This window comes from Diadema setosum, chromosome 21 (genome assembly GCF_964275005.1).
Source record: "Diadema setosum chromosome 21, eeDiaSeto1, whole genome shotgun sequence".
NCBI lineage: Eukaryota > Metazoa > Echinodermata > Echinoidea > Diadematoida > Diadematidae > Diadema > Diadema setosum.
In genome coordinates, this window is record NC_092705.1 from 25,954,663 (window position 1) to 25,962,418 (window position 7,756).

Here is a 7,756-nt window from a genome sequence, read left to right on the forward strand (position 1 = left end):
AAACATATCTCAATTTTTCCAGCATAATGAAAGAGCGCTTGACTTACCTCCTTCAGGATAAGGCGAGGGAAATGATAAAATGTCAATAAAAATTGGAAGGAATGTGCTATGTACGCCCACTTTTCATTAAAATGTGATTTGTTTGAATCATCTTTATATTTTTATAATGTCTTCGTGATGTTATCAGGAACTGTTGTAGTTTTAGAGGTATGCGTACTTTTCATATTAAAGAGATTACGTTTTGTTTAATTCTCTTGACATTTTCTTTATAGTGTTGTCCTATATCTGTGTGATATCATGAACTGTTGTAGTTTTGGCGACATCGGAACTTCGAAGATTCAAAACTTCTGAACGGATCACTTAAAAAATGTATAACTTTTGAACGGATCATCAGGTTTTCCACTAACTCCAATCTTATGATATTATAACATGTGCTTCTGATTTTGCTCCTTTCACTCAATCCACACTTCATATTTGGTCTTTTAAAAAAATACATCCCTTTGAACCTGGTGTAAACTTTAGTGGAATTGAACCCTAAGCCAGTCAATCCCGAATAATAATTTTTATTAAAATTTATAGTGCTTAAATTGGCTTCTCTCAAAGGCTGCTTGAATGCTTGGCGTAATCAGACACTATGAGACAAGCGCGCAAGGGAGAGAGAGAGAGAGAAAAAAACCAAATGTATAGTTATTATTATCTGCATTGAAGGTTATAGCTGATTTGATAAAAAAAAAAGAGCAATGAAAAACCCTTCCAATTTTACATATCAGAAAAAATATGATGTCCTCGACTGATGTTTTAATATTGCAGCTTCATCAAACATGGATGGTTCCATGGAAAATTAGCTGATGCTTATACGATTGGACAATCTTTTTTAATGGGTCTTCAAAATGCTATGATTTTGTTTGTTGTTGTTGTTTGCTGTATGTTTTCCTGTTTTGCTTTCTTTTTTTTTTGCGTTTGTACAGTTTTCTGTTTGTTTGTTGTTGGTTGGTTTTTTTTTAGGATTAAGGGGATGATCGTTCGATGTACCTTGAACCAGCAGCGCTAATATATGTGGATTTGTAGACACTTCTAACCAAACGGTATAAGATATTGTGCTGTCCGTCTTCCCCCGACCCCACACTTCTGCGATGTTGAGAGTATAGTCATGCGAAGAAGAGTATTTTCAAGTGCGTTAACTGCTACGAGTCCCATTTATACCTATGTAGAAGCTCAGACGTGCGGCGAAATGGATCCACGTCACGAGTTCGACACCCACGAGTCATACAGTCCAGGAGTATCTTATATACAGCCCATGAGTCATACAGCCCACAAGTTATACAGCCCCAGAGTCATACAGCCTATGAGTTCGACACTAAGCCAGCAAGGCACGAGACCGTGACTAAGCTATTAGACACGTTTCATGTACAAAAGACGCATTACATAATTTGTAATGTTTATTGTACAGAACTAATTTATGATTTGTCAAGTTTGTCTGGATATTCATATGCGGCATTGTGAAACATTTTGATCAGTTAGATAGTGATGAGCCTCGGAGGTAACCATCAGATCTATTGTCTGCACCAGTGGCCCGAAGAGCATCTTTTGTAGATATAAATCAATGTCGCAGACGGCAATTAATTCAAAGTTGACTCATCTGCTGAAAAATATTTGGGCTTCGTCAACGAGTCAGGGGCGCGCGACAGACCCGCAGACAGCATTCCGTAGTCAGGTCGAAACAACACTGTTTGCTTGGTAAATACCCACGGCCTTGGAGGGATTCGAGCACGTTCGTGTGGATGTACCCCGAACATTTCGCCATCGGTGCGTCTTTGCGTCGCATAAATTCATTACCAAGGCCGGATGCATGCTGTCTGCCCTGAAATAAACCAATAACAGCTCTGTACACATTATACATAATACATTCATAAGCCCCATGGGGTCTCCCTATTCCCCACCCCCCCCCCCCCCCCTCACTTAAACCATCCATTGATATAAATCAAGTTATGGTTTTGCCTTTAAACAACTTTTGAGGTCACATAATGCATTAGTCAGCAGCAGACCTTCGCCTAACAGCTAAATGGCGCGGAAGGGTATATGTGGTTTTTCGCTGACCCCAAAACAGAAAAACAGAGCAACGCTATAATTTTGAACCTTTCACTGGATTGCTGTCTCTACGCGTTCATTAAAACGTCGAGCGGGATAGATACCTTTTTTTTTTCTTTCTTTCTTTTTTAGGTTGCGAAGACTTCTCCTATTCTGTGAGGTTTTAATTGCTCTCCTTGTCACGTTTAATCGATAGATCAATTTTTCTGCAAGCCTATCCCCGTGATGGTGATTGTCTTGTACGTTGGGACGCGCGTGCCGTCGTGTCGCTCGGCTCGATCAAAAATGGGACACAGCCTGAAGTCTGAACAATTATGAAGGCGTGAGCTTCTCCTCTTCTTCATCATGCTCGTACTGAAATACATCTTCTTCAGCGATGTTGTTTTTATCGGGCGTGACAGTTTTCGGTGCAATGTCAAATCTGAATAATTGATGGGGATGGGTGTCTGTCACCATGGGCGGAAAAACATGGGATCAAATCATACAAGGACTGCACAACGTGACCTGTCCTTTGATTACAGCTTACTATTATAAATGCATCGAAGCTATGCGGTGGAAAGATGTCATACCATGTGAACAGTAACTCGAAAATTATAATGTCCTTCACTTAGTTAAAGAAGCGCAGTAATCCTTCCATAATTATATGAAGGAATAGCTCCAGATGCGCACCATACGTGCTAACCGTCTTGGTTGTCGCTTAACAACTAATATGCGAGCAATTATTCAATACTAACGAAACTAACTTCGACCTAAAAAAAAAAAATGCAACAAAACAGAACAAACAAATCTGTTGATAGACTGGGCCGGGAACAACACTGGCTGCCGGATTTAAGAGATTACTCTTGAGGCCTAGAATTTGCTATATCCTTTATAGAAAAAAAGAAGAAGATAGCAACAACGTGAAATTAGAGACTATGTCTTTCCATTGTGGTCACGAATCATCGATATTCAAAGGTTTATTCGACCTTTGCCCCGGACGCAACGGCAATCGGAGGTGCGAACTCGACCCTACTAAAGCTATATAACCCTTTAATCTATTAAGCTTTCTCCGAACCGTACAACAAATGCTTGGCCTCACTCTAAATTCTTTATTGAGTGGTATACTATTACACAGGACAGGAGCATCCAGAGCACTGCAAAGTAGACGAGCAGCCGTGAACCGTTGGACATGCGTGGGCCGAAAATTCGACGTGTTCCATCAACCGGGAGGACGGGACAACAGCAATTAGACATTGCGACATGCGCTTGTCATAGCACCACTGCATATCAACATGGGAAACTAACTTTGCCTCTACTCCAGTATAGTCACGTATTCCAAACAAAGTCATATAAATTGAAAAAAAAAGGGGGGGGGTGGGGAGTCGTGGGATACAACTACTTTCACTTTGACATTGATGTACGCATTCTTAGTGATATTAGCTATCTGCATGTTCAGCCGTCATGGCTATAGTTTTGCTCCAAGGCTGTTATAAATAACAACGTCCGTATAGCATTAATAGTTCTACTTTGGCGGCTGCCATAGCTATCATAAATACCTCATTTAGAATGGCTGCTCAGTAACAGTTGTCATTTTAAATGTATTAAGCCGTGACAGTCCCTATCGCAACTCCCTTCATATTTCTTTGTAGTAAAAAATATGTGTGTGTGTGTCTGTTATTTTTGTTTGTTTGTTTGTTGTGTTTTAGTATCTTTGTGTGTTTAGATCATATTTTCACTCGATTAAAATTAGGTTTGATAACGAGTGAAAGATATGGAGGCGAATATCTCTGGTCTGTAAGGAAGGTTACCGCCCTACAACAGTCTACGTACGGTAACAATTGGGTTGCGATGACGTCACCTTTTGTTGGGTCATTTTTAATTTCGACTAATGTGCTGGTACATGCATCAATTATTTCGTCCTATCATATTTATCCTGTGAAGAGAATGATATCGACAAGTCTGCGCAATAAGATATTATATCTCCGTCCTGTCATAATTCACGCACATTCTACACACACACACACACACACACACACATACACGCATACATACATGTATATATATATATATATATATATATATATATATATATATTTATATATATATATAATAGATAATCAAACGACGCCAGCATTTTTGATGGTTGCCACAAATTTTCAACTCGGCACGGGTCTTCAGTAAGCCAGAAGAAGACGCGTTGAAAATTTGATGCACCCATTAAAAGTTGTCGGACGTTATATGGTAATACATTTCTGATCTCTTTTTTCCCTTCTTTTCACTAGAACCAATACGTTGAATAAAATCCTCACTATAAACACATTATTTATTAATGATATAGACTACGTCAGCGGGAAACGGCGCTCCGTTTGTTTTGTTTTGTTTTTGTTTTGTTTTGTGTGTGTAATATTGTGTTGTTGCTGTTGTTTATAATGCACTTCAATTCAGATAAAATTATTCTAAGGATTTGCCTTCGGGAAGGGGAGGGGGAAGGAGGATCAGCCCATGAATATCCATTTTAGTGCGGATGAAGTAACATCTATTCATTCCATAATCTTTGAATTGATGATATCTTCTTATTTGGGCATGATTATCCGATCAAACGTGGCTGATGTTGGGCTAGCTTGCTCTTGCGTTTCTCTGTTCATATCTTACGTAGATGATTGCACGGCGATTAGGTGTGTGGGCGTATTACATGGTGTTGCTGTCACAATGAAGTGGCAAAACTAAGTGAAGAGTTTGATCGTAAAACGGCTTAAGCGCCATTTTTTAACATTTTAAAGTAATTCCATGAGATATATCAAAATAAATTCTTTGCAGTAATACCTCACTTGCTATAAAATAAGCAATATTCATGAAGTTATGAGTAAAAACATGCCATTTTTTGTGTAATCGTTGTCTTTGTAAGCAGTTTAAGTCACAAATATATCACATTAACAAGAATGGAGTTGCGCATGCGATCAAACTTTTTAAGAGGTCGAGTATAGCCGCTGAACATAATATTATGTAACGCCGAAGTCTTCACTTTCAATAACTATGTTAAACATAGTCAATAACATAAGAAAAAGTAGATATGTTTTAAAACGCATTTATCAGAACCAACCTTCCCCTTTTGTAACATTGACAACGAGAAGACCACACAAAACAAAACAAAGCAAAGCAAAGCAAAGCAAGACAAAAGAAAACATGATAATGAGGAACTGATTCCATTAAAATAATCTGCATTGTAGGCCGTAAACTGTTCTTAGAGTAAACGAGCAATCGCCATTTATTAACATGCTTAACATGAAGAATATTATGGAGATTATGGTAATTGGTAACGTAAGTTGTGATTGGTTGAAATGGTAACACGTGACTTTTTTTCTTGAGATATTGCACGATCGTGCATTATAACCATCAGTTATTTCCTTTGCTGTTCTCCGTCTCTCCGGATTTATGGATTTCGGTCCATCACATAATTTATATGAGGTCGATGTTTTCCCGCGTTGCTACTGGAGAAACATCCGCCACATTGAATTTCAGCAGACTTGTTACGAGAGTAAAAAAGTCTGGCAGGGCAATTAACAGATTGACTACACTTCGTAGACAGGCATGACTCTTACTACACTTCAGAGATCATGCAAAATGGCATTGGTTTGCAAGGTCGTGAGCAACGTTTGCTGATGCATACTGCTGTAAATATCACATGATGATCAGAGAGCCGGCAAAGTTATCGCTTAAAATAGTCCCTGTTAAACTGGGATGAATATCAGACACTATACTCTACAATCAAATAATCTGAGAGCCGATCTCCTTAGTGTCGATTTCATTTCATTTTTTTTTTCCGGTTCAGGTAAGCCTTCATCTCACGGTGTATCTACTGACAAAGCTCGCTGCAGTGTATATCGAATCCATACAACGACTAACTTGTGTTTACATTCTGTAGCATCATTTCCCACATCCCGTTCCATTCATTTTCGTTTTCCCCCTTTTTTGAACAGGCCCCGAAGGAGGGATATTCGAAATCCAACGCAACATTACAAGTGGACGTTTTCAAATAAATATATTTTTAATCGCACTGCATGGTGTTCATGGGAGGTCGTGACGAAAATAACCGTATAACTATTGCCATCAATCAAGTGTATTGTCAATGAAGAGCTCGGGCGTACCATCTAATTATCTCCGAATACATCATGACATAAAACCGCTCAATATCGGCCGACACGTGCAGCGCTGAATGTATTTGTGACCGTTTCAATACAAAACGGAACAGCCGACCTGGGAACTTTTGTCCTCGCGACGTCGACTAGGCGATGTTTTTATTAGTGTTCGTTGCATCACTATAATCACAAAGGCCGTGAGCACTTTTTTTTGATGATGATACCCGTTTTCGATTTCTCAATTTGACAGGACTTGAGCGTCAAAGCTGACCAAATGCAGTCATGAGTTACGGAGGATGCGAATTGTGAAAAGCTATGGAGAGATTATAGCAAATGTAAATTGTGGCCTGATTAATCACTCAGAGTAATAAAGATAATGTTCCGACTGAAATCACGTCGACTTTTGTTTTGGAATGAAATTATCTCTTCATTTCCCGTCAACTGATATCAGAATCTATATGTCTGTTTATCTATCTATCTATCTATCTATCTATCTATCTACCTATCTATCTACCTATCTATCTCTATCTATCTATCTATCTATCTATCTATCTGTCTATCTATCTAACTAACTCTAGCTGTCTATCTCTATCTATCCCTATCTATCTATCTATCTAACCCTATCTATCTATCTATCTATCTATCTATCTATCTATCTATCTATTTATCCATCTATCTATCTATCTATCTATCTATCTATCTATCTATCTATCTGTATTTTGTTCTCCCGAAATCAGCTGATATTTAGCAATAAGTCACATTATTCAAATTATATAATGGGCGAGATCAGTTTAATCAACATTAACTTTCCAAAGGTCGACGCTTGCGCGCGAGACGTAACTCATCCTCCGAACCATTGTTTCGAAACCCGGTTGTATCGTATCGATTTTTGGTTTCTCACCACACCTTGTAAAAGAAGAAAAAAATGGTGAGGACCTAGAAATTCATGCGTCGCTATCGTCGCAAGTGGTGATATAATTTATATGTGCTATCAGAGAGACATATGTAGTTTAATTCATACTATCCTACTCGACAAGAGAGGATTCCACCCTTCCGTGTCTACTCTAGCAATCTTGGCAGAAGGTTAACGACAAACACACACACACACACACACAAACGCCCGTGCACACACCCAAACACCCCCTTTTGTTTAGTGAACTGCTTTGTCATGCTTGCGTTGATCTGAGCTTTCAGTACAGATATTCAGCTGCTACCAATTTTTTTTTTTCATAACATAACGGAATATGTGAGGGCATAATAGATATTTTGATTACATAAAACATTGTGTGTGCAGAGAGTTTATTGTTAATAATGTCACTCTGTGACTAGTGGAACTTGTGATTAATGATTACGCACTTTTTACGTTATTTGCCTTTAGGTCATATTAAATGATCTTCATTTTTTTTTATAACATCGTTGATTCAATCATGGCGCATGTATTTATTATACAGCTTGCCATTATAGCACCAATCACACTGTTTTTAATCGCTGCTTTAGTAAACCTACCCTCATTATTCAATCGTTTACCACTTGTATCAGCGCTCATTCTATTT